We start from the raw sequence: 27,625 nt of genomic DNA on the forward strand, positions 1-27,625 counted from the left end.
TTTTGGGTTACTCTAGACAAGTGTTATTTAAAAATTCAATTGTGACAGAAAATTCCAGCACAACAATTTAGTCTACAAAAAAATATGTATTTTATTAAATAAAATAAATTACATTATCACATACCAATTTACAAACGCATGTGCATATATACATATATACAGTCAGATGTGGACAAAGTACACAACTTCCTTACTCAAGAGACTTGTGAAGAGTTTTTATTATTTTTTACTCAAAAAATGTAAAAGATCAGAAGTGCAATAGTACCTTCACATTCCCGTCCATCAATTAATCCTGTGCTGTCTAACAATTTCACTAACTCTGAACCAGTTTCATCAGCGCATCTGGCAGATATTGTCTCTAAAATGAATGGAGGTATCTGCAGACTGGATATTCTCCCTACTCATCTTTTTAAATTTGTTATTCCTACTGGGAGTTGTAGCCTAACAGCTATAATTAACAGTTCCTTTAAAAAATGGAGTAATACCAAACCGTTTCAAACATGCAATTGTTCATCCCTTGATCAAAAAACCCAATTCGGATCATACAGTATATAACAACTATAGACCTATTTCTAAACTGCCTTTTATCTCCAAGATTTTAGAGAAAGTGGTCTACTCACAGCTATATTCATATATTTGAATACTTTTGATATTTTAGACACATTTCAGTCGGGCTTTAGGACCTGTCACAGCACAGAAACTGCATTGCTCAAGGTCACTAATGATGATATATTATTATCGTTGGACTCAGGATCACATGTTGTTCTAGTTTTATCAGATCTAAGCGCTGCCTTCCGTACAATTGACCATGAGATTCTTCTCAACCGTCTGGAGTGCTGGGTTGGTGTCCAGGGTACAGCCATTCAGTGGTTTGCCTCATATTTAAAAGACAGGACAGTTGCTGTGAATCTGGGAGACTTTTCTTCCACATTGGCCCCTTTAGTTTGTGGTGTTCCTCAGGGGTCGATTTTTGGACCGTTGTTGTTCTCTCTGTATATGCTTCCTCTAAGCACTATTTTTTGGAAGTATAGTATTGCGTACCATTGTTACGCCGACGATCTCCAGTTTTATTTTCCTGTGAGCTTAGATAAAACCTGTTCACTGGACAAAGGAATGTTACAGTGACATTAAACTTTAGCTTCTAGCAACTTTCTCCAATTAAATGAGAGTAAAACTGAGGTTTTGATTGTAGGTTCTCCCATCTCACCTACCTTTCCTGATCATTTAGGTTCCTTGTCCTTAAAGATTGAAGATCATTTAAAGAGCTTAGGGGTAATTATGGACTCATCACTAAATTTTAATAAACAGATTGGTGCCGTTGTTAAAGGTAACTTTTTTAACCTGAGATCAATCGCTAAAGTAAAGCATTTTCTAGTCAAGTCAAGTCACCTTTATTTATATAGCGCTTTTTACAATACAGATTGCATGCATCAAAGCAGCTTCACAGTGATAACATGAAAATAATACAACAAAGTTTGTTTCTAGAAGAAAATTGTGTCATCGCCCACCTTAAGTAAGGCAGATCAATAATATTGTTGAATATTAAATGTCCCCAACTAAGCAAGCCAAAAGCCAAGGCAACAGTGGCAAGGAACCAAAACTCCATCAGGAGACAGAATGGAGAAAACAAATAACTTGGGAGAACCCAGGCTCAGTCGGGGACCAGTTCTCCTCTGGCCAATGAGCGAACAGTGTAAGTTTATGATCCAGACAGCATTACAGGTCAGAAGTCAGATTGGATCAGAACATTCAGAATATTTATCCAGTTCCATCTGGTTGGATGTCGGAGTCATCACGCAGGTATGGAGACGAGTTTGTTGAGGATCAGTGCCAATGGCTGTCGTGTCGATGAGTCCTTCACAGGGCTGATGAGGCAGGCACTTCAGGACTGCATTGTCATCGTGTCCAGGCACAGGTCCTTCATCAGATCTGGATACAGCCTGTATCCGGCGGACTGCGGTAAACCTTGGATAAACAGAGAGACTAATATTAGCGTAAACGGCATCATTCTTATGATGTAACGAGTACATCAGGATTTATGGGAAGTGTTCCCGGTTCTGGCTGACCTAAACTATGCAGCCTAACATTGAATTATAGAAGTCTATAATGTATTATGTGTATGCTAGGCCAAAGAGATGTGTTTTTAGTCTAGATTTGAACTGACAGAGTGTGTCTGCTTCCCGGACAATGTTAGGAAGATTGTTCCAAAGTTTTGGTGCTAAATAGGAAAACGATCTACCGCCAGCAGTCGATTTTGAAATTGTAGGTATTGTCAACTAGCCTTTCTATCCAGTAAGGATTTGGAAATTGTGGTTCACTCTTTTATCTCATCAAAGATTGACTATTGTAATTCTTTATATATTGGTCTCCCCCAGACTATGTTAGTTCTCAGGTCCTCAGATCAACGGCTTTTAGAGATCACTCGTTGTCATTTAAAATCAAAAGGAGATCATGCTTTTTCCGTGGTAGGTCCCAAACTCTGGAATAGTCTCCCATTCAATTGCCACTTTTAAATCTTATTTAAAAACGTATTTATTTTCTTTAGCTTTTAAATAAGTTATGTTTGTTTTGTTGTATGATTTTAATGTCATCAGTTTTGTAAAGCACTTTGGGGCAACGTCTGTTGTTTGAAAATGTGCTAGGCTATATACAAATAAAGTTGCTTGCTTGCTTACTTGAGTGAAAGTACAGATACTACCGGTCAAATATTTATCCGTTACAAGTAAAAGTTGTAAGGACTGATTTTTACTTAAGTAAAAGTACACAAGTACTCGTTTTTAAGTATCAAAAGTAAAAAGTAAATGTCAATGCATTGTTTTATTATTGTTGCATTGTTGTATGTAATACAGTACCTTATGCCTCTGAATCTATGCCTATTGCCTACCTACTTACCCTCATGTCAATATCAAATTTATTTCTAGAACACAGTTCCAGTAGTGAAACTGAATGTGAGATTGAATAAGATTGAATCTGTCCGACGCTGGATGTTGACGTCAACCCGACTTTCATTTCTAGCCAAAATTCAACGTCTGTCCGACATCGGTTTCTACGTCAGTCCGACTTTCATTTCCAACCAAAATGCAACCCCTTGCAACCAAAATAATCCCCTGACTGAGGTCAAGGACCTTGACAGAAATGTAGTGGAGTAAAAAGTACGGTATTTGTCTTTCAAATGTAGTGAAGTTAAAGTAAAAAGTTTCCAGAAAAAATAATACTCAAGTAAAGTACAGATACTCAAAAAGTGTACTTAAGTACAGTACTCAAGTAAATGTACTTTGTTAATGTCCACTTCTGTATACAATATATATATATGTGTGTGTGTGTGTGTGTGTGTGTGTGTGTGTGTGTGTGTGTGTGTTATTTACAATAAAATAAATTACAAAACATTGAATTGTCATTTACACCAATTACATTTATTTATTATGCAAATTTGAGACAAATATGCTTTTAAAGGATATTGAATCAGAATCATAGATCATAGAACGTGCATTTGTTATAATCATCAGTGCAGTTTTTGTGATGCAGAGTATGGGTTTGGTTTTCAGCAGTTTCATTTCCTGAAGAACTAGAGTTGTTCATTTCACAAAAAATGAAAAAAAATTCCCAAGATTGTCACAGCGTTCAGAGAAGAGCTGTTGCAGAAACTGACCCATGATGTGTATTTGCATAATGGTATTTATAGAGAGAAAAACTAAAGGTAACATCACCTCTGCTGTCATGGACTGAAGCACAGTGGTATTGCATGTAGACTGGATTTTGGTTTACATAATCTTTTACATCGTGTGCGTTTCTTAACAGAATTCTAGACATTCTTTAAAGGCTTTTAAAGAATTACATCCTCTCTCTAATCACCAAAATGGAGTAGGCAAATGATGTCAGCATGGGACGGTTAATACATCACTTTGTGTGGGACAGATAATCAATCGCCTGTGTGTGTGGACATTGTGAGGACAGACATCTGATGGACAGATATTTACAAAATGCCAACTATGTCCTGAAGACAAATGGCCAGGCAATGATGTTCTGTTTTAATCATATTTTCTTATATAGACTTGCTGGCATTAATTCAAGCTTTTGAAATAAAGACATTTTTAGCTTTTTATGGAAGTCTCTATGTCTCTAACTATACTATGCACTTAAATCATGCCTAAACCAATTTTATATAAAGAAGCAAAAGCAGACATCACAATCAATAGCCAATATCCACTAGACTAGATTGAAAAAGTACACTGATGCGCTTTTATAGGTCTTACTCTGCTGTTATTGGTGGATGACTGAAACAGCAGAGCCAATCAGCAGCCGGGGGGAGGAGGAAAGAGGAAGTGAAAACAACATCAGCACTATCATTCTAGTGCGCTAGAGAAAGGGAGGGAGCGCTCGCATGCAACAAACTCCCAAACATCAATCCCTGGAAGGAGGAAAAGTCGCCTCACCGCTTCAGGTTTGTACGTTTTATTACGCATTGCCCATTCCTCTGTTATCGGTGTGACCACAGGCCACTTCGTGCTGTTTCATTCTTGCTGGTTGAAGTTTAAGCGCTGTAGTGTGCAGTTGTGAGACATTCGTGATTCGAGAATAGCCCCTCTATTGAGCGCGAACAGACAGATCGCAGCGGGTGGAGAGTTTGACAGAGCTTAGTGCATGACTGACTGTGCTTTACTTAATGCGTACTTTATTCCACACACGCATTTAAACATGGACATGGGGTCAAAAGAGTGTTTCACACATCAGTGGTTGTATTTTTACGATTGATACAGTTTATGTCGACAAGGTGCATTAGAGAGTTCTGCACAATGACAACGACTTCTCTATTGTCTCTTTAGGAGAGACCAGCAATATAGACAAGCAAAAGCTTTAATGTTCTTTGAAACTTATTTTATTTATTTAATGGAAGCCCCTCATGGACTTTGGAATGATACTTTGCTTGGCTTTGTGTTGCACGCGACTGTGAGTGAAATAAATGTCCAGTTAAAGGGACAGATCACCCAATTCTGTCATCTTGTACTCTATGGGCGTTATTATAATGCATATTACTCGCCCTCATGTCGTTACAAACCCATACGACATTCTTTCTTCAGTTGTACACAAAAAGAGATGTGAGACAGAGGGACAGTCTCAGTCACCGTTAACTTACATTGTAGGCAAAAAATATGCAATGCAAGTGAATGGTGACTGAAGCTTGACAGTTTGTCTTTTGCCTAACACCTCCTTTTGTGTTCCACTAACGTGAATAAACGATGACAGATTTTACATTTTTGAATGAACGGTCCCTTTAAAATGTAATTGTATGAAAGGAAGTTGTGTGGCCTTTGTATTACTAAGATGACTCATACAAAAATGGACAAAAAAACCATCAAACAAAAACACTAGCCGACAGCAATACACACACACACACACACACACACACACACAAAATAGACATTCAGATATGAAGCATTTTAATAATATAGCCTATTTCATATTTGTTTTTATGCATTTTTGATACTTTGTGCTTTAGTCAGCATTACTGAGGTAAAATCATGCAGTAACTTCAAAATGTAGTTATGCCCACATTTCCGTATTTCAAACATTCATATAATATTACCATATTTATCTTCTTCAAATTAAAGTTGTACACAGAATCTTAATTATGTTATAATGATTTCAGGATGGTGCTCATCCATAGAGATTCACTTCTGTAGTTTTTTTTTTTTAATCATTGTTGCAGTCCTAAATGAGACTTTTTACACATTGTTTACTGTTTTTGCACACAAAAAACTGTTTGCACACTGATATATTGTATTTATATATTGTGGTTTTTATTCTGAAGAGCTTTTGAAGCGTGTCAAAATTGAGGAAGAAATGAGATCTGTAAAAAGTGAAGACTTCCATGCCCTCTGGGAAGTAAATAGTTCCTTGCTTTTCATTTGAAAAACGATCAAAAGCTCAAAGTCTTCATCCTTTTCATGCATATATTTCCTTGACTTTGTAGTTGAGGGTATTTCTGATGCAGTCTTGTGGAGTCCAGATGAGAATGTGTTTTGTTGCAGTGACAGTCTTTATCCTCATGTCGTTGAGTCACTTTTGTGTCTTGAGGGAAGTGTGAGCTCAGCGTCTTGCCCCATTGGTCCTTTAGATCACATGCATGCATGTTCAGTGTACGTTATGTGGCATGTAGCGTGTTTTCTGGGTCAGAAATCATTGAGTCACATCACAACATTAATGTAAAATGCATCTTTTTGGTTGTAGACATGATTCTGTCTGTTGGGTGCCACTGTGTAGATGTTATTTTTTTTTGTTATACACTCTTAAAATAACCTCCATGGAACCTTTCCATTGCACAAAATGTTATTTACAGTGGAAAAAGGTCCTTTAGATAATTAGATAATTAAAATGTTCTTTGTTCGATGAAAGATTTTTTTTGGGGAACCTCTTCAGTGCCATTGAACCATTGTTTTTAAGTGAGAAATAGGATTTTCAGTGAGTAGAGCGTGAAAGGAGAAGTGTTGCGAGCCGGACTCGAACCCACAGAGCCCAAATGAGCACCATGGTGTAACGTGTCAGAGCTTGTACTGCTAAGCCTCAGCAGTTTGATGAATGTGTGCAATGCGTTCAAGTACTTATCCTATTTAAAATGTCTGCGACATAAACTCATGAGGGAAAGCATCTTAAGTCACATAAGAAATGCTTTTAGGCTTTTCATTGTTCTCAGTTCTGGGTTGGAGTCAGGGGGGTTTATCATTGTCTCTGTGTGCGGTAGAGGCAGTAACTAAGATCAGATGAGTTTTCTAAGAGAGTCAGAAGTTTACGGAGTCACTGTGTGAGCGGCTTATTGAAATTCTGCACGTGCGGCATGCATATATAAATTACTTTCTGCAGTTTCTCAGTCTCTCACCTCTGAGTGCTACCTTGCCAATTTATGATGAGATCTTGACTGCAAGTGATTCTCTCTTTCACACTGTGAGAGGGAGGGAAGGGGGGGTACATTCTTAACTGTTCCTTGTCTAATGTTCTCATCTCTGTCTTCTCTTAACTTCCTTACAACCAAAATAAGCGAGAAGTTTTGGCTTTGTCTTCTTTTGGTGGCAAGCATCTCTTCTTCCAGCCGAGTGCATCTCCAGTGTGGTAATATAGAGAAACTATTGTACGTACCCATGCAAATTTGCAAAAGCCAATTGCATCAGAGGTTGTTATGTGTAAATTGTGTCATTTTGACAGAAAAAAAAATTAAATGTTGGATTTTATCCTACATCAAAAGTAAGGAATAAAATTGGGATTTATAAACTGACATGAAAATATACAGACTAAAGAGCATGCAGGTAATTTTTAAAGAGTTTAGTAATTAAATTTATTCCAGCGCCTGAAAAAATAATCTATTTGTCTTTACTGAGAGTGCGCTTAGATTTCCATGTCCATTGATAATGAGTGTGGTACTTCTTTATCATAAAGGTCATGTATCATAAAGTGCTTTTACACATTGCCCTTGACTTTAAGATGAACTGATATTTAAAAGCGAGATGAATTAGCAATATGTTTTGTGCATATGGACGTTCATAAATCGTTGAAATATATGCACGTCTTTATAAATAAGGCCCCTGATCTATTGCATTTAGCTGTAAAGGATGCTAATAGGAATTAGTTAACTTGTTTGGAAACAATCATAATTTTTGCAATTTCAAGTGCAGAAATCACACAGTTCAGTTTAAAACAAACCAAACAAAGCAAAGCTTGAGTTTTTGCGGGTTTTAGCCCATGTCTGTTAGCTTTATGTGCTAAATGTTGCCAAAATAATTTTTTTTTAGCATATACACACACTATACCATTCAAATGTTTGGGGTGAGTGCGACTTTTAAATGTTTTTGATATATATATTTTTTTTGTTCACAAAAGCTGTATTTATTTTATTGAAAAATACAGTAAAAACTGTAATATTGTGAAATATTATTACAACTTAAAATAACGGTTTTCTATTTTAATATATTTTTAAATGTAGTTTACTTTTTCAGTATTCTTGCTTGTACCATTATGAATATCTTTACTGTCACTGACTACGTTTACATGCAGCCAAAATCCGGGTTATGGTCGGGTTAGGGTCACTATTTGGGTTTCTGAAACATTCGGAATAACCCGTTTACATGCGTGAGCAGAGAGAGTTACTCCTGTATACATGGAATTTGTAATCAGTTGGGAATATCCCGATGTAAACGGCGACGCACGGTTAGCGTCAGGACGTACGGACAACCTTAAGACATTGACTACGTTTACATGCAGCCAATAACCCGTTCAAAACCGGGATATTAGCAATAACCCGGTCGCGCACGGCCATGTAAACACCGGCAAAAACCCGGATATGCTCATATCCCGGTTTTTAAAAACCCGGATATTATCCCTGGGGTACCCCTTTTCTAACCCGAATATTTGGTCATGTAAACGCGTATCGGCATATCCCCATCAAAAGGAACATTGATTTGTGTTCTGCGCATGTTCTATTCGCAAGGAATCTTGGTCTTTTGAGTAGAGACGGCGCATACAAAAACCTGCGTGCAGTATACCAGAAGTAAACAAGAAGTAGAGGTTAACATGGCAAGACGCAGCACAGCACCACACTTTTGGAGCGAGGAGGAAAGCGCAAACAAAGGCGCCGAACTATTCATTATCCGCGTGCTGCTGCTGTTGTTGTTGTCTTTGGATACAGGAAGAAGAATCGGAAATGACGCATATTGCGTCTTAAGGTTGTCCGTGCGTCGCCGTTTACATCGGGATATTGCCAATTGATTATAAATTCCATGTATACAGGAGTAACTCTCTCTGCTCACGCATGTAAACGGGTTATTCCGAATGTTTCAGAAACCCAAATAGTGACCTTAACCCGACCATAACCCGGATATTGGCTGCATGTAAACGTAGTCAGTTTAATGCGTCCCTGTTGAATAAACCTATTTGGCTAATTTCTTTCTTTCAAAAAAAATAAATAAATTAGTCCATTTATGGACTCTAAGGTCTGGTTTCACAGACAGGGCTTAGATTAAGCCAGGGTTATGCCTTGTTTCAATTAGGACATTTAAGTATCTTTTATAAAATTGCCTACTGGTGAGACAAAACAGCTCAAACATGCATTTTAGTCTGGGACTAGGCTTAAACCTTGCCTGTGAAACCAGGGGAATACTTTTGAACAGTAGTATATTTAAAATTCTCTTGAGTATTTCTCTTTCTGGAAAAATGTTGCTCTTGCACTTACATATAGTACATTATACAAGTTTTTGTCTAATAAACTCCTTTCTGGAATGAGACCTCCTGCTAACACCAGATGCCTGTTACTATTGTTCCTTATGGCAACAGATATCATCTGAACACCCCGTTCGCCCCCAGCATTGCCTGCCTAGATCAATTTCCTGCTTTAGTAGATAATGTAGCAAGCAGTGCATTTAATTATTGCTTCTGGCATTACATTAATTAAAGAAGCAGACAGGTTTAAATGAAGGTGTTAAAGTCGCATAATACGTGTCGGTGGAAGTGTAAAGAGAATCTGTGATGCTGTCATAGCTTTTTGGGTTGAAGCTGTTCTTCTTACTTCCTTGCTTTGGATAAAACCAGTGGATGTGAGAGTAAAACCAGGCCATTAGAAAGCTTTGTTTTGACCACTTTCTGTAAAAATGGATCTAGTCCAGTCCCTTGTCTGGACGTCCTCTGTGACTGGGTTGGGTCGGCGTCATCTCTAGACTGTGCCAGCAACACATTTTTAAGCTTTTCCTCGCACCTGTGCTCTTGAGAAGCCAGTGATCCTGTGGCGCCGCTTGTATGTACTAACATTTGGTTGAACTGGCCCGGCTGGTACTGATTTGGCACAGTCCGTTGTCTCTGAGCGGGCACAGATAGTCTTTGTGAGCCTCGGGTCATCGCAGCTGCACGCTCGTGATCGGTCCAGCTGTGTGCTCCAGCTGTGCCGTAAAAACTTTCTCTCTTGGAAAGCCGTGTGGCGGCTCGCTCTCTATCCCTCTGGCGAGCATTTCAAACTGCATCATGGTGTTATCGTCACTTAGCCAAGACTTACTCCATTAAAAGAGCAAGAGGTTGGGATGACAATATTAACAGTGTTGACGTGTAGGGATCAACACAAATCCAGCTTTGATCCTCTCCACGTGGATCATGCGGCTTTAAAGTTGAGCACTAATGGCCCACATCTTGATCTACTTTGCCAGGACTTCATCTTGGGTTAAGATTTGTCTTTGTTGCTGTTGTGAGCCGTTGGATTTGCTGTGTTTGCTATAGCACTGATTCACTGGCTCTCTGTTAACACATACAGACCTGAAGCATCATCTATGGAGTTTTGCTTCATGTCAGCTCATGGGAATTCTGGGATCAAATAGGCAAGTGCAAATTCATGATTTTAAAGTCAATTAGTTTGCTGAGTAACTGGCATCGAGATGAGTGAGAATGGGTTGATGATGATAACTTTTTTTTGTCTGATCTATTAGTTTATTTAAAAATACATTAAAATTACCATTCATACATTCCATACAATGACTTGAATTCATTTCTTATATGATCAACATGTTTTTAATGTCTGAATTAAAAATCATTTAGATATTTTTGGTTGGCATAAAAAATAATAATAGGGAAACAGCTGTAGACACTGCCTTTAAACTTTTTTTCTTCATTATGTGACAATTTTATGTGAAAATGTGGTGTAACTCCCCAAAGATTTAATGATATTTACAGTATAAATTAACCCTTTCCCTGCCAAAAAAAAAAAAGGCCATGTAGCCACCGCCAGCGGTTTTGATAATTTTAACCAAATTTCATGACCCCCAGAATATTTTGTTGTATGAATAGGGTTGGGTATTGGTTGGGTTTTATCCGATACCAGTACCTACTCTGTATTTTTTTAAACGGTTCCGGTGCTTTAACGGTTCTTGAACCGGTACTTAAGAAAAAATGATATCTGTGTGTGTGTGTGTCCAAACTGGACACAATATTAACTTAAATCTTTAAAGATTTTCTGATTTCTGATTAAATGAAAAATTGCGCCGTTTAATAGGCTACTGATGTAGCCTAAAACACTTAAGTTAAGATACAATTTTTGTCTTCTCATATTATGACTTTTACTTTAAAACAGAGAAATATCTGACACTGAGCAGAGATATTTTTAACACACACAGTATAGCCTCATATAAATTTACATTTACATTTATTCATTTAGCTGACGCTTTTATCCAAAGCGACTTACAATTGCTATATATGTCAGAGGTCGCACGCCTCTGGAGCAACTAGGGGTTAAGTGTCTTGCTCAGGGACACATTGGTGTCTCACAGTGGATTCGAACCCGGGTCTCTCACACCAAAGGCATGTGTCTTATCCATTGCGCCACACCACCCCGGTAAATATACTTGAAATATACTTGATCTACTTCATACTTGATATGCAAGATTTGCAGTTGGCATTAAAATACTAGACTTAGCCTACCATGTCCACCACAACACTGGCAGCTGAACTTGAACTTTCGTCAAGCGTGTCAGAGGTTTTGGGTTCTAATCCGCATTCGTACATTTTTTTTTTTTTTTTTTAACCGATTATGCTCATCAGTGGTTGTATATCAAGTAGGGACACGTTTGTGTGCATTATATTTTGTGATTTCACCAGAACGAATAGAGAGTCTCCGCAACGTATTGAAGCACGCGTCCGAGTGAAGACAGTGCGGTGTGCGCGAGCCAAAAAAGAAAACACTGTATCAGCGCCACTGATCGCAGCGGCAACGAGCACTTTGATCACTTGATTTAAAAAAACACATTTCAGCGCCAGATCGTCTCTTATTTAACAAACAAACTAAATGAATGCTCTGCTGGTTAACTGGAGATGTTTTATTATTGGAACATTCGTGCCGCGAGATGTTTTATAGGGGGCGGTAAAAAAAAGTCAGGCACCGAAAGTTTCGTTCTTATTCGGTCTCGTTACTACCGTTTACGTCGGAACCGGTTCCCTATTGGAACCGGGTTTCGGTACCCAACCCTATGTATGAATATCTGAACAGGCAATATATCAAAAGAATGAACACACCTTCTGCTTTTGAACAAAAAAATATATATTCTAGCTTCATGCATTCTTTTTTTTATCAACACTTGAATGGGGTAAGTTTAATAAAAAAGCAACATTTTGAGCAAAAAGCTCAAAAACTACATCCAGATCGGATTCAGAATGATGATCAAAACATAAATGGAGTAGATCAAGTTCATCAACACCCCCAAAAGCTTCACAGTCCTATAGCCCGTCCTGGGTCGACTCAACATTTCATTCGGTAACATTAGTTTTGATTTATATGCTGTTTAATGTTGATGTTGTTTGCGTTATTTTACATAATGCATATTATTACACATAAGATCGCTTGTTCCTGCATTTTTTTTCACATTTTAATTATGTTATTAAGTACTCCTTCAGAAGATGTGTCATAGCGCCTCCTACTGTATAATCGAGACGATGCGTAAAGCCGGAAATTTCCTTCAATAGCGGGGGAAGCGTTTTCTCACAAATGACGGAAATTTCCGTCAATGGCGGTGAAAGAGTTAATAATTGATTAATAGAATGGGTAAAAAATAACTTTTACCTTGAAAAATATATTTAAACTTTTAAAGATAACTAAGATTTGTACACTCATATATTCAAGTTGTAAACATATCATGATTCACCCATGATTCTGAAGACAACTACACAAAATAACATGTCATTTACTAGAGGTGGTGACGACAAATAACATAATATGATATAAAAAAAAGGGTTGACAGGAGTGGGCCATTACATTGAAATGTCATGAAAATGTATTATGTTTTTCTGAATGTGTATGAAACCAACATGAAAACAATAGATTGACATTGACCCTCTAAGGAAAGCATGCATTAATATGCTTCCTTTCTATGCAGTATAAATCAATTTGGATAAATCTGTCTGCCAGATATGTAAATGTTGGACATATGGATCATTAGAGGGAGAGGAAGTGGAAGTGAAAGTCTGGACGGGATGCTAAAGCATTGCACTATTGTCATGAAAGCTCAGTTTCTTTGTCTTTCTGTCTATCTCTTGTTCTCTCTCAGGTTTAGTGAGGTCTAACAGCAGCGCATACCATTCCCAGAATGTTTGTTTGCATAAAGAGGAAAACACTGCCCCCATTTTGCCTTTCTTCCAGTTGATGAGTGTCATTACGACTAATTACATCAAGCCCCAGTAGAGATGTTTGTGTTGGGTGTGTCAGACATGCGCTATATGAGTCTAGTGGAGAGACTGTACGTTACTCTTTTATCCTTCACAAGGTTTCATTTAAAGACGGCTGATTCATCATAAAGATTTGCGTTTCGCCAAGAACAGTCTGTGTCTTTTGTGACAGTATCAGGCTGCATTTGGTTGCAATTTGAGTAGGGTGGACATAGACTGAATTTGTCAAGGCTGCCTGGCTTTGACTTTAAGCTTTGTGGCTAAAGATCTAGGATGCTGTAATGTGTTAGCAAGGATTTTTATTCTCTGTTGAAGTGCTTCTCGGAGATGATGAGACCCTTTTACTGTGTGATTGTGAATGTGCAGCAGTAAACAGCGGGTGTCTCTGTGTACACAAATGAAGCTGCTCTTTAGAGTTTGAGCATGCACTGCAGAAATTGAATTGAAGAGTGTACACTACAGTTTAAATACAGTCAAATTTACATAGCTAGTGTGTTTTTACAGATATACAAGAAACTTTGTTGGTGCATTTTCTGGTTTTTCAATTGCTTTGGGGATGACTCTTAAATTTATTCCAGGGTGGACTGTAATTCAATGAAACAAAAGGCATAACAAAGTTTGTTCTGCTATTTATTTAAAAATAATTACACACTTAGTTTTATTCATCTGTTGAATGCCAGTTAATCACAGCATCACTTGTCATCACCCATTGCCCAGCAAACTTAATTTAATTGCCAAACCATTTTATTTATTTATTTATTTATTTTGTTTAATGGTAAATTATTATTAGGGGCCAAGCACCGTTCCCATTCTTATTCTTCTTCTTCCGACTGGGAGTCTATGGTAACCCATAGAACCGCTTGCGGGAAAGTTATGAAATTTGGCACACTGATAGAGGACAGTCTGAAAAGTCACCATAGAAAATTTGGAGTCTCCAACTCAATCCCTCTAGCGCAACCAACAGTCTGAAGTTTCACTCATGTTTATGCTAATAACTTTTGAACCACAAGGGCTAGAAACATATATTATTCCCCCCCCTGATTCCTTGGCTCAAGACGATTCGATAGCACCCTATGACGTCATTTTACGTCATGGAAATTTGTCCGCCATTTTGAATTATCTGAAAAACCTACTTTTTCGAACTCCTCCTAGGGCGATGCTCCGATTTTCACGAAAATTGAACCAGATCATCTACAGACCATGCCAACAAAAAGTTATGGAATTCATAAAAATTTATCAAACTGTTCTCGAATACCGCGCAAATTTTACGTAGCGCTTGTGAAAACAGACATAAGGCTGTATCTCCGTAACGCTTTATCGGATTCAGACCAATCTTGGTACATTTCATCACAAGCATGACCTGAGGCTACATGCTGCGTTTCGGCGCAGCACCACCTACTGGTCAAAAAAAATGGCTATTTTTGCTTATAACTTCTGAACAGTTTGTCCAAAAATCATAAAATTGGTCTCGTTAGATTCATGGCAACATGCCGGGTCGACTGATATCCAATTTTACCATATCGGCCATTTTGGCTGTCGGCCATTTTGCATTTTGTGCTAAAATGCTGTATTTTAAGAACGCATGAACGGATTGTTACGAAACTTGGTATATGGGGTCATCAGCACGATGCCCTGAAGGAGCGTGAGAAGTTTCGAACCAGCACCACCTTTTGGCCAAAAGTTATAACAAAATTTCTAAAAATGCTAATAACTTTTGAATATATCTGCCTATTGAAATGCCACTGTTCTTAATAGATTCCTTTGGTCAAGCCAAGAACATAGATACCAAGTTTTCCTTATTTGGCCGAACTTCCTGTCCGCCATCTTGATTTTCATTCAAAACCTACTTTTTCGAACTCCTCCTAGACCGTTTGTCCTATTTTCACCAAAATCGAATCGTATCATCTCCAGACTGTGCCGACTAAACGTTATGGATTTCGTGTCGATAAACGAAACCGTTTTCGTATAGTGCAGCAGAAAATTTGAGGCATGATGCCAAAAGGACTATTCAGGCTTTATCTCTGCAATGCCTTGACATATTGACACCAAACTTTGTATGTGTCATTGTCACTTCACTCTGACTATTTTATTTTGAATTAAATTTTATTCAGTTAATCATAGGATCATTGATCACCCATTGCCCACCAATTGTAATTTAAATTTAATTTATAATATTGTTGTCGTTGTCAGTTAATTGCAGGATCAAATGTCCACCAATTTTTTTAAATGTTCTCTTTCTTTTCATTTAATTTAAAAATATGAAACTACTACTAATCCTACTACTATTATTTTTATTATTATACTAATAGTATTAAACTTACGCCTCATTGGTTGACACAGAAGTTGACCTTGTCAGGAGTGCTTTTATTCTTAGTAATTCAATGGACCATCAATAACTGCATCTTGTACTCCGAGAATAATAACTAAAACAAATTAACTTTTACCTGAAATCATCTAAATTTTGATTTCATTATAGTGTGTCCCCCTCCCCTCCTCAGTGTGAAAGGCTCCAGCATTTGTTAACCTGCATGCATCTGTGAACCTGATGGTGGGTGTGGGGTGTCTTATCTAGTGCTATCTGTATGTGAGGATAAAGCGGGCAGCAGTGCTAGACCACTCCCTTTAAAGGGATAGTTCACCTAAAAATGAAAATTCTGTCATCATTTACTCACCCTAAAGTTGTTCAAGACCTGTATGAATTTATTTCTTCTGCTGAACACAAAAGAAGATATTTTGATGAGTGTCGGTAACCAAACAGGTTGATGGACTCCATTGACTTCCATAGTATTTTTTATTTTGTTTCCCATACTATGAAAGTCAATGGGGTCCATTAACTGTTTGGTTACCCATACTCTTCAATATATCTGCTTTGGTATTGAGCAGAAGAATGAAATTCATTCAGGTTTAGAACAACTTGAGGATGAGTAAATTATATAATTAAAATTTTTGGGTGAACTATCCCTTGGCTTTAGTGCATATAGAATAGTTATTTAGATTGTGGATGTCTAGAATTTCAGCCTAGGCATAACATACTGTAATTGTTGTCTAAATGCACTGGAGCTTGAAGTTTAGTGGTTTGCGCCTCTGAATTTACAGCATACTGATCAAAATCTGAGGCTTTGGAAGAAGATATGCATGCACATTTGCTGAATTTGGCCATACGCTCCCCTCTGCAGGGCCTTAATCTGGAGAGACAAATGGCTGCTCTTTTTTTCTTTTTCTTTCCGAGGTGCTGGAATGTCTCCTCTGAAAACATTGTTGACCTGTGCTACTGTTCTGCTTGGAATGTTCTGCAGGTGGTTTTCTTCACTACTGTTCCTCTGTTTCTTTCTTTTTTCTCTCTCTCACTCTTCTCTGTATATCAATTTGTTTTACTCTCTGTCAGGCTGCTATGAACTCTGGCAGCCGGTGCATCTGTCTACTGACCACCTGCTGTAGACATTATCACAGAGTCTGACCCCTGACAGGCCTGTTTCTGTGAGGCATGTGTGAGAGAAATCTACCTCTGTCCAGTGTCATAATATAATATAATAAATTAGATATTTAATAATTATTGAATCTACTGACAGGCTTAGTTTTATTTCAACAGTCGCCTGAGGCTTTTTATTGTTTCATTTTTGTCTGTGTTTGAATGACTGAAGTTGAGTCATGTTAGTGAAAAAAACACACAAAAAAACACTACTGCACATCCGTCTTCATCAGAGAGGAAGTCTGAGCTACAGTCAGGTGAGCTGCTTCCTGTGCCGCCTACAGTGCACTCTCATCTATTTCCTGCGCTAACGGACGTGTACAATGTTTTTCCAGAGATGAGTGTTATGTTCTTTCCTGTTCGATGTTTGATTGCATCATAATGACATTCAAGAGGGTTATTACTGTCTCTCTGGCCAGAACAGAACCCTGAGAAATAACTTTTATCGCTGATGTAATGGATTTAATATGAACAATTGTGTAATAAGAGAATCTTCAGGCATTTTGAGAAGAGTGGCAGTCAGATATGCAAATTGACATTTATCTGGTTCACAGATAAGTGTCAATAACATGATGCTCTCTTTTTTTGTCTGGATGTGGGTACATTTAAAAAAAAAAAAAAAATGTAATTCATACATACAATGACATGAATACACTTTTTCTATAATAAGCATGTTTGTAGTTTTAAAATTCATTTAGATTTTTCTTTTCTTTTCTTTTTTTCAGTGGGTATTTATTAAGTAAAAAGATCAGGATGATACAACCACTCTTTTACAACCACTGTTTTTGTTTTAGATCGGGGTGTCCAAACTCAGTCCTGGAGTGGCACTGTCCTGCTGAGTTTAGCTCCAACTTGCCTCAACACACCTGCCAGGAAGTTTCTAGTAAGCCTAGTAAGACCTTGATTAGCTGGTTCAGGTGTGTTTAATTGAGGTTGGAGCTAAACTTTGCAGGACAGTGACACCCCAGTTTTTGTGTTATTTTAGTATATATACCCCAAATATATACGACCCAAAGTTGAAACTCATGGAAGGAGGAAGCGGGAACCGGCAACCACACTGCCGTAAATAAACATAACAAAACAACAACTTAAAGTGTCCCAGGCTTAGTCCTGTCCTGACCTCACCTCCTCTTATCCTTCCTGGGTTCCTCCGAGGAACTCGAGACCGGTGTGTGTGGTCTCGTTCCACTCCCATGGCTCTTGGCCACACCCTGCTTCTCGCCACATACAAAAAGCGAACAAAGAGCGATCCCTTTATCTTTTTACCCTTGGTCCCTTGCCTATTGATTCCTAACCTGCACCTGTACTGCTAGTGACAATGCAAATTCCACCCATGTGTTTTAAAATAGATTTTTCCTTTTCTTTATCATGGACATTCTTGTTTGTCATATTCCCAAACTCAAACAAAAAGGAAAAAAAGGTAACCATGCCTATAATAGATCTACATCAACTGAAGAACATCCTGAGTAATGTAACCACCATGAAGAATAACAGCTCAAAGCAACCCCAATGAATGGGTAGAGCAGGGCTGAGGCCCAGAGATGAAAGCACGTGTGGGCACACACACTCGTACACACACATAATGAAGGCTGGCATTGCGATGGGCGTTCCCAGTGAGGGCGGCTTGACTGAGAAGATCCTGAAAATGGACAGTGGAAAGGACTGTGTTTGGTCTGTGATGATGGGGGGGATGGTTGGTGAAAGACCAGATACAGCTGGGCGTTAGTGCGGAGCAAGGGACAGCTGGCTTTGTGTATGTGTCTGTGTGTGTGTGTGTGTGTGTGTGTGTGTGTGTGTGTGTGTGTGTGTGTGTGTGTGTGTGTTAAGCACAGTGTCTCTTTGTTCCCCTCCCCATCCGCCTGGCACCGACCGGATCATTTAAGACCACAGCCGTTCATTGGCACCTCAGGTTCAGGAACAGCCTGGCGACTCTACAGAACGGCTGCACGCTACGGGGAAGATGCTTTGAAGGTTAGAAGGCCCAGCAGACAATAATCTATGCCAGCACTCCCACAGCCTGCAGTGTTTCCATAGCACGTTATTATTGCCCAAATTACAGTGTTTGGGATAATTATGTGTGTGTGTATGTATGTATGTATGTATGTGTATATATATATATATATATATATATATATATATATATATATATATATATATATATATATATATATATATATATATATATATATATATATATATATATATATATATATATATATATATATATATATAATATATAATATATATATATATATATATATATAATAATCCTTAGTTTGGAAGCTTAATCTTTACTGCCGCTGAATGATAGTTATTCGGGTTTGAGATCTTTAGAAAATCCAGCCTGTCATGGCTCAGTGCAGGTTCAGACATTGCTTTTGACCCTGAAACACTTTGTTTGTGTAACTTGGAGGGTTTATTTTCATTGCTCTCGAGAATATTTCTACCAGTGGTGGGATATTAGCGGAAAATTTCTGTCAAATTGTTGGGTAAAGCCATGTAGTTTTGTGCTGGGGATTACAGAGCGCGTCTCGTTTCTCGAAAAGACTTTCTGTACTTGTACTTAAATGGACCGTATATTTGAACCAGATCCTTGAAGTGGGGCGCGTAAAAATAGCATCAAATCAATCACGGAATGTTCCAGGTTCTTGCAGGTCTCAATTCAGGATAAATTAACCCATCAGGGATTGTGGTGACATGTTGCTCTATATTTTCAGTGCGTAAGAACTAGAATCGCTGGTCTAAAATGGGTAGACCCGTAACCTCTTACGCTGAGTTTAGTATGTAATTTGCTTTGTCGTAGTGGCCTTGTTGGGTTTGCAGACTTATCCCTGCTAGATGTGCATGTGTGTTATTAGTGGGGCTTGCTAAGGCAATAATCACTATCCACTTTTCCCCTGTTGGACCAGAGTGTTCCGGGCGGGGCCTGTAGCCTCGGACCTCGAGCCACAAAAACCAAAATCAAGCTGCGTTTCCACTGGCGGACCAGTTGCCCCACAGTAAAACACGCCCTTAACACTTAATCACGCCTTCATAGAACAACGTCACAAAACCCCACTGTTTCACCAGCACAAGGAAGCTAGCGGAAAACTAACTAAGTGCACATTAAACAAGCTGAATCAGACTGCATATTATTATTATTATTATTTCACATAGAAAGAGAACATGCATACTTATTCAGTCGTGCCTGCTTTCATTGATTTTTGTTCACAGCAATGCACAAAACAACTCCATTAAAGTCCCTGTAAAGGCAATTCTAAAAAAAAATTCTAAACACATTATAAATGTTAGAAATGTATTGCTAAAACATATTTACAAACACTGTGAACTGTGAAGTACTGAATTGTGGAGTTAGACCGTTGAACAGTTTTTCACCATTGCTGTGTTCCGGATTTTTTGGGCGGGGCTAAAACGGGGGCTCGATGACGCACTGGAGCCCCTGAGCTCCTGGACACGCCCCTACTCGATGACGCACTGGAGCCCCTGACGCTGACCCCTCCCCTAACAATATAGCACATTCACATCAGTTTGCCGATCGCGAGTTACTGTCAGTACTAGTACAGCCTACAGTTTGCTAGCTAGCTATGCCTTCGTCACGGAAATGTGTAGGCTACTACCTGGATGCGATCACGTACAAAACAGATCGGTGTCCTTATTTAAATTTCCGAAAAACGATCACATCAAGAAGAGGTGGATTAATTTTGTGAAGAGCCACCTTTATGGACAGCTGAGGATCACCGCCAAAACCCGCTTCTGTAGTGATCATTTTACACGGGATAGTTTTATAAACTTCCGTCGGAGACAACTGGGATTCACTGATAATCCGCTGTTACTGGTAAATGGGGCCGAACCGACTATCTCCCGTCTCGGCCTTCATCCTCCCGTCGACCACCAATGACTGTAAGTTGCCTTGTGTGCTTATGTTAGAATTATAGTAGGTAGTCCAGGCTCGAACATGTATGGCTTTGTAAGCTGCTAGGAGCATCCATTCCGTCTGTAGCGGTGAGTGACAGACAGTTGAGTGTGGCGACGGCAGCTTTCCCGCGAGTGGGCGTGGTTTCAGCGCAGCCAGCAGACACGCCCCCAGCGTTTGAGAGCAGAGACTAATGCTCATTTTATCAAGATTTTGATAGCTTATTTTATGTACTTGCCGGCTTTTTTTATCTTTCAAATTTGGCTGGGTGGCTAATAACACATTTTTCTGTGGTGTGACAAACTCAGAACACATACTTAATTTTGACTTTACAGGGACTTTAAGTCAAAAGGCTTAAACGTATAGAAAAATACTATTACAATATCATATTTCACGTCACATTTCTTAAGAAAGAATATGCATTTCTATTAATTTTCCAGGAAATTATGCAATCTGAGGATGTTTGAGCGATCTCTCCCGTCTCTGTTATCCCTTCAGTCAGGGCAATAGAGTAAGCTTAGGACAGACGACAGGAGTTATGAGTTATACGAGTTAACCGGAGTATTCTTTTGGGGGAAAACAAATGAGTGTTGTCATCATTCAGACTAGATCACGGTATGCTGATGAATCAGATGTCAAGTATGCATACTTGCAGACCCCTCCAGCAGAGAGCCTGGGAACCCCCACATCATTAGCAAACTGACGGATGTCATTAATCTTTACGTCGCGTGATGGTTGTTCATGTTATGGTACTGTGTGAAATGGAGTTGGTCCAGCTGCTGTTTATTTTCCATGTTGTCTGTGACTCCTGCTGTTATCCATGTCCTGAAATCACCACTCGTCTGGTACATTACGCTGACTTCTCATAGCAGAATTCTCATCATTCTCTGAGCAGAATAATCTAGAGCTGTTAAAGGTGCTCTAAGCGATGTTGGGTGACGTCACTTCTTGTTGACGTTCAAAGTACTGTCAAACAAAACGGTGGCTAGCTCGACCCTCCCTCCTCCTCATCCCGTCCCCTCCCCTACCTTCCGTGCTTCCTGAAACATTCATGAACCATTTAGAAAAAACAAACTGGATTTACACACCTGTCCAGCAAAAACAGAGCCACCTGAATGTCGGATCGGAAGCCCTTCTGCTGGCGGAGTTCTCGCCACCTTTTGAGCGCTTTTCCAATGTAAATTCAGGACTTCGCGCGTTCCTTCTCCTTTTTCATATTCTTTGTCATTTGTTCATCGAAATGTCGTCTCTTTTGGCCATGTGTCGGCCATATCAAAATTCTCAAGAATAATTTTTTTTAACGTTAGTCGTTGTCTAGGACATCTCTTAGCTAACTTCCCTTTTCATGCTTCTCTCTCCTCCAATCCAGACCCCCCACCCCCAAATCATTCTTGTCGGTTATTGACTGGAACACTGTTTGTTATGTTTCGTGGTCCAGGCTGGGCCAGTTTGTTTTTCTTGCCGTTTGTGGAGCCTGGGCTGTCTACAGAGACCGCGTTTTTTTACAGTGTGTTCAGAGGACAGGCAGCTAGCGTATAGTGAGGAGATGTTTGCTGTATGTGACAAAAAATGTTTCGGCCTAAAAAACGTGTGACATCACTTATAGCATCTTTAAGAAATGCCTCCTTCTCAGGTGTGAATCTCTGAATTCCTGCTCTGATATATGCAGTATATATATATACTTTCCCGTATCCCAGATTAAGGATCTGGAACGGAAGATTAAATTTTGGCGTTTTTGCCTTTTTTCTTTTTTTGCGATAATATGGTGTAGAGTAGACCGAAATGAAGTGAGAGAAAAAGAGGGGGACTGGATCGGGAGCTGTCGTGCTACATACCCAGCTGCCCTATCGGCTTCAACCATTAGCAAATTTAAAGGTTGGAAACATCATGGAAATTCATAGGAATTCATTGGTGGAAAAAAAGTGGGGGTATCCATCTTTTCTCTAGATTTTAGACTGGGTTTGTCCTTAACTGTCACTCTCATTGTGCACATACTCAAGATGATCAAAGAATCATGACCAAACTGTTTGTAATGTTTCACTCATTCCAAGAGAGAAGAACGGCTGTGCTTATCTACGGCTGGCATGATGCATCATTTTCAGGTGTTTTTCTGTCAATTTTTGATCATTTTTTGTTATTTTTATGAGTGGGAATTTGGAAAAAGGGATTTATGATCTCAACAGACGAGAATAGAGAGTTTTGACATGATCCACCTCGACAGACACAAATAGAGCCATGATGATGGTGGATCCATCTTCACATTTATTTATGTGCCAGGGGAAACAAGTTCTTCCACTTCCCTTTTCTTTTGACTTGGAAACAAGTCTTTTGTTTTACTTCCACAATTGTTTAATCTCAGATATTGTGTTTTGGATGCCTGTTCTGGAAACTGTCCAAATGCACCGCAGATGCTAAGATACTGGCATAAGATACTAAGATACTGGCACTTTTGGCAATTGTAATTTTTTTATTAATATAAAATAATTATATGTAATGTCGCTTATAAGTCATGCTGACCAAGGCTGCATTTATTTGACCAAAAAACAGTAAAAATAATGATATTGTAAAATATTATTACATTTTAAAATAACTCTTTTGTATTTTAATATATTTTAAAATGTTATGTATTCCTGTGATGCTGAATTTTCAGCAGCCATTACTCCAGTCTTCAGTGTCACGTGATCCTTCAGAAATCATTCTAATATGCTGATTTGCTACATAACATAACATATAACATAACATAACATAACATAACATAACATAACATAACATAACATAACATAACATAACATAACATATGTCATAGTTGCACCATGATACATGTTGGTATTTAGTTTCAGAAGCATTGTTAAACAAGCTCTCCTTTACTCTGATTATCTAATGCTTGTTTTTCATTGAAGAGCATGTTTCATAACCCACGTGTTTGTGTAATTCAGCAGTTTATATATATATTTATAGCGCTCTCACTATTTCTGAAAGAACAGTTTATGAACAATGCCGCCCACTCCGTCCCACTCTATGGTAAGTGCTCCTGAGGGCAGCGCATCGCCTGCGTTTAACATTCATCAGTGGTTGTAACAGTTAGACTCTGCTGCTGCTAAATAAAGGTTTTGTGCTTATCCCTGGAGAGTCCCACACCTCTTCCATCCCCTCGGCCTGAGGCCATCTTTATGTGAGAGACTATACAAATGAACACGGTTCCCATGGTTTCCCAAACAGGGTCTATCTATCAGGGCTGGTGTCAAACGGTCAGAGACTGCCATTGTGTGATGCTTACAACAGCCAGGGGTCAGCGGCACATTTTCAGCATGGATTCGCCCATGGGCTGTTCCTCTTTCTGAGAAGAGAACTCATTCATGAGAAGTGTTCATTGATTGTATTCCATTAGCTCTTCCCCATTTAAGTGATCATTTGAAAGTTTTGTTTAGTTTCCTTTATACTCATGTATTAAAGATTATGAAAGCTTGCATTGCTTTGATGTGCTTTGTTTTACATGTTCATGAATGAGTTTCATGAATAGATTAAGTACAAAAATAGTTTACAATGCGATATTTGAAGGAATTTGATTATAGTTATTATTTATAAAGATTAATATTGCAAACAATAAGAAATGGACAATAAGTATGTGGCGAGAGGAATTAAAATTTAGTGGTGCTAACTTTTTACAGAATTTTAGGTTGGCCTATTTATCAAAACAAACAGGCCCAAAAATTAGATTTTTATTGATTGATTTTTTTATTTGTTGACATCAAGATACATTTATGATCATATATTTGTGTGTGTGTGTGTGTGTGTGTAATAAATATTAATTATTCTATAGATAAATTAATTTGTCTAACTAACTCTTTACCCTCCATCATTAGGGGCTTTCACACCGGAGGAACCTTTTCATAGTTCCTAGAACTAATGGCGGAAGTACGCGCTTTTTGGCATGTTCACACCGCAGGAACTGAGAACGATTTTAGCTCTAGGAAAGCCTTTTTTGGGGGACTAAATTAGCTTCTAGGGTCTAACCCAGCAGCACAATAGGAACTACCAGATTCGCCGAATGCACGTGAAACACCAGCACCCGCCATTTTTAAAAAGCCATATACGCGCAGTATATAGCCTATATATGTACTCCATGAACATGGAAAACAGTGATAAATAGACCTATCAACCTTTACACTAAGGAGAAAGTCAAATGCAACTTTGAGGGGACCTAGCGAAACATGATTATGTATTTCTGCTAAGCTAGCGACATTGGACATCAACCACACGGCAAACGCTAATACTTTTTCATATACTGTCTACTTTCTTTATAACAGTTCTATCTAATAACGTAGACAGGGCTGTTAAACAGATCGTAAACTAATGAAGATGGAGAACGGGAGCACTGTGTGCTCAGGCGCTGGCGTTCTCAGCACCGTCAAAATAAATGTCACTACAACAAGCGCAGCTTACGTCACTTCAGAGTTTATACTGGCGGTGTGAATGCAACAAGGAAAATGGCCTTAGGGGAACATTTAGTTCTCGGGGAACCACCCTGGTGTGAAACGGACTATTTATGACACAATGGTTCCTCGCCATTGACGAGTTTTTCTGGCAATCCGCGTTTTCACTGTTATATGGTAGGAGGCGCTGTTACGGATTTTCTGAAGTAGTACAGCATCTCCAGATCCAAAAACAAGCAAAGTAGAAAATCTGTGTAAACCAGGGCTGTGTTCGAAATCTCCCCCTGTTCCCTACGTTAGTTCTCTAATATAGTTCACTTGAAGAAGGGAATGAAAACGAGTGAGTGAGTTGCTGCTTTTGCAGAGTTTTTGCTTGCTGTTTAAGAACTATTTGAAACTTAGCGAACTGTAGTAAGATGAAAAGAGTTCTCTTGAGCTCTGTCATGGAAACTATGTATAAACCTTAATTAATCAATTTAATAATCAGTTAAATAGGAATTTATACCTGTATGGTATTATGTTGTACCCACATTGGACCAGCAGTTCGGTTGCGGGCACCATCTTCTGGTCAGACTCTGGGAATTCATGGGCTCGCAACTCTCACAGTGCATTATGGGTATTATCTAGCCGTTGAGCAGACATGAGTTGTACACTCGTTATTGCGGTGCATTGTGGGATTGAATGAGTGCACTCGATAACGTCCACTATGATTTTGAACACCACTACAAATGGCTCTCCCCTCATTTCAGACACAGCTCAGAAAGAGCGGAAAGAAATTGTCAAAGACGACTGTGCAGGCTTTGGAGGTGTTGATGGACGATGTATGTTTTGATAATCGTTCTGAATCGGATCCAGAAAAAGTCTTTGACAAAAATGTGATGTTTTCCGCCTTTTGTTTGAAATGTGTTTTTTAACTCAACTTACCCACATTCAAGTGTTGATAAAAAAGAATGAATGAAGCTAGAATCAAATGTTGTCGTTGTTTTTTTGTTTTTTTTTGTAAAAGCAGACTGTGTACATAATCATACAGCAACATATTACGGGAGTCATGACATAAAAAAAAAGCTAAAAAAAAAAAAAGCTAAATTAAAATAAATTAAAATCCTGGCAGGAAAAGAGTGAAGTGCAAATATTAAAGTGCACAATAATTATTAAAAAATTGGAAAATTTTGCTATACAGGATACTGTTGTCACTCTGCTCCCATACCCTGGTACATACCTGTCATTATTTTTGCAATTCCGTTTAGTGACACAAGAGGCACCGAAAACTGGCTGTGGTATTTGTGCACTTTGCTTCACTTGCAGTGAAATTTCCAGCCATCAGTATGAGATCCAAGTAGTGTTGGATGCTGAATTAATAACTGATGTTGCAATCCTAATGCAGAGCTTTTCCTCTAAACTCTCTCTTAATCTCTCTGCTATGTCTGTTAGCCATCGATCAGATCCAAGAGCTGCACTGGCCAGGATCTTGTGGGGATGTTTGGGGAAATTGCTTGAATTTCTCTCATCCCATCCCATCATTACTAATTCATTTTAATTTAGCCAGAGAAACCAGTGTAATGAGGTGAGGGTTGATTTAAGAGTCCTTAAATATTCCAGTTCACTTTGTGGGATGTGGTGTAGGGGGTGGGAGCTGGTCAACATGGTGATTTTTAGTGTTTGTGTGCATTGGCATGTGTGCACAAAGTGACTTACCAGAAGTGGGTCATGTTAGGGCACTAAGGCAATTCTTGTGGAAACTATAGTACACAAAATAATCAACTTACAGTTTATTTGAATAATATTTATAGTTTGTCTTGCTCATGATGACTTTACTTTTTGCAAAAAGTTTTACATTTTGGTTCAGTGTGAATCTGTTTTTTTTTTTTTTTTTATATAATTCTAAAGTTTATTATTAGTACTTTTTTTACACTGAATGGTAGGCTATAGTTTCATTCAATATAAACTATGGTTAAAAAGTTTGGGATCATACATTTCTTTTTAAATGAATACTTCTATTCAGCAAGGACATAAAAGTATTTTTTTTTTTTTTACTTTCTGTCCATCAAAGAATCCTGAAAACAAAACACGCATCATGGTTTCCACAAATATATTAAGCAGCACAATGTTTGTAACGTTAATTAGAAGAAATGTTTCTTGACCAGCATGTCAGCATATTAGAATGATTTCTGAAGGATCATGTGACACATGTCTGAAAATTCAGCTTTGCCATCACAGAAAAAAAAGTCATTTAAAAATATATATTAAAATGGAAAACAGTTGTTTTAAATTGTAATAATATTTCATATTAATCAAGCGTAGAGTCAGTTCAACAGGTCACGTTAATCAAGCTCGCATCAGCTGACTCTCAGCTGATCCACGTCTACCTATAGGAATACGACGCCTATCACTGTGTGTGTGTGTATATATATATATATATATATATATATATATATATATATATATATATATATATATATATATATATATATATATATATATATATATATATATATATAAAGCTCCTTCAGTATTATCAGCAGCTATCGCGTTTCTCAGGAGCTAATTATCCTCCTCCATCCCCAGCTCCTCCTCTCATCAGTCAGTATGGTATTCTGATTCCCCTTGAATCAGAATAAATTCTCGAATTAT

General features: G+C 38.4%; 1 protein-coding gene across 2 annotated transcripts in view; it reads left to right on the forward strand.

The window, feature by feature from the left end:
* The first annotated feature begins 4,308 nt into the window (after nt 1-4,308).
* The window catches only part of elmo1 (engulfment and cell motility 1 (ced-12 homolog, C. elegans)), a 90,260-nt gene continuing 66,943 nt past the window's right edge, over nt 4,309-27,625 (forward strand). Inside the window, exon 1 of one of the 2 annotated variants that reach the window (XM_084423274.1) lies at nt 4,309-4,441. The gene's annotated coding sequence lies outside the window, so the exon portion shown is untranslated. The remainder of the gene's footprint in view (nt 4,442-27,625) is intronic. The other variant, XM_084423276.1, reaches the window with a different exon arrangement.

Source organism: Rutilus rutilus (assembly GCF_951802725.1).
Source record: "Rutilus rutilus genome assembly, chromosome: 11".
NCBI classification, from domain to species: domain Eukaryota; kingdom Metazoa; phylum Chordata; class Actinopteri; order Cypriniformes; family Leuciscidae; genus Rutilus; species Rutilus rutilus.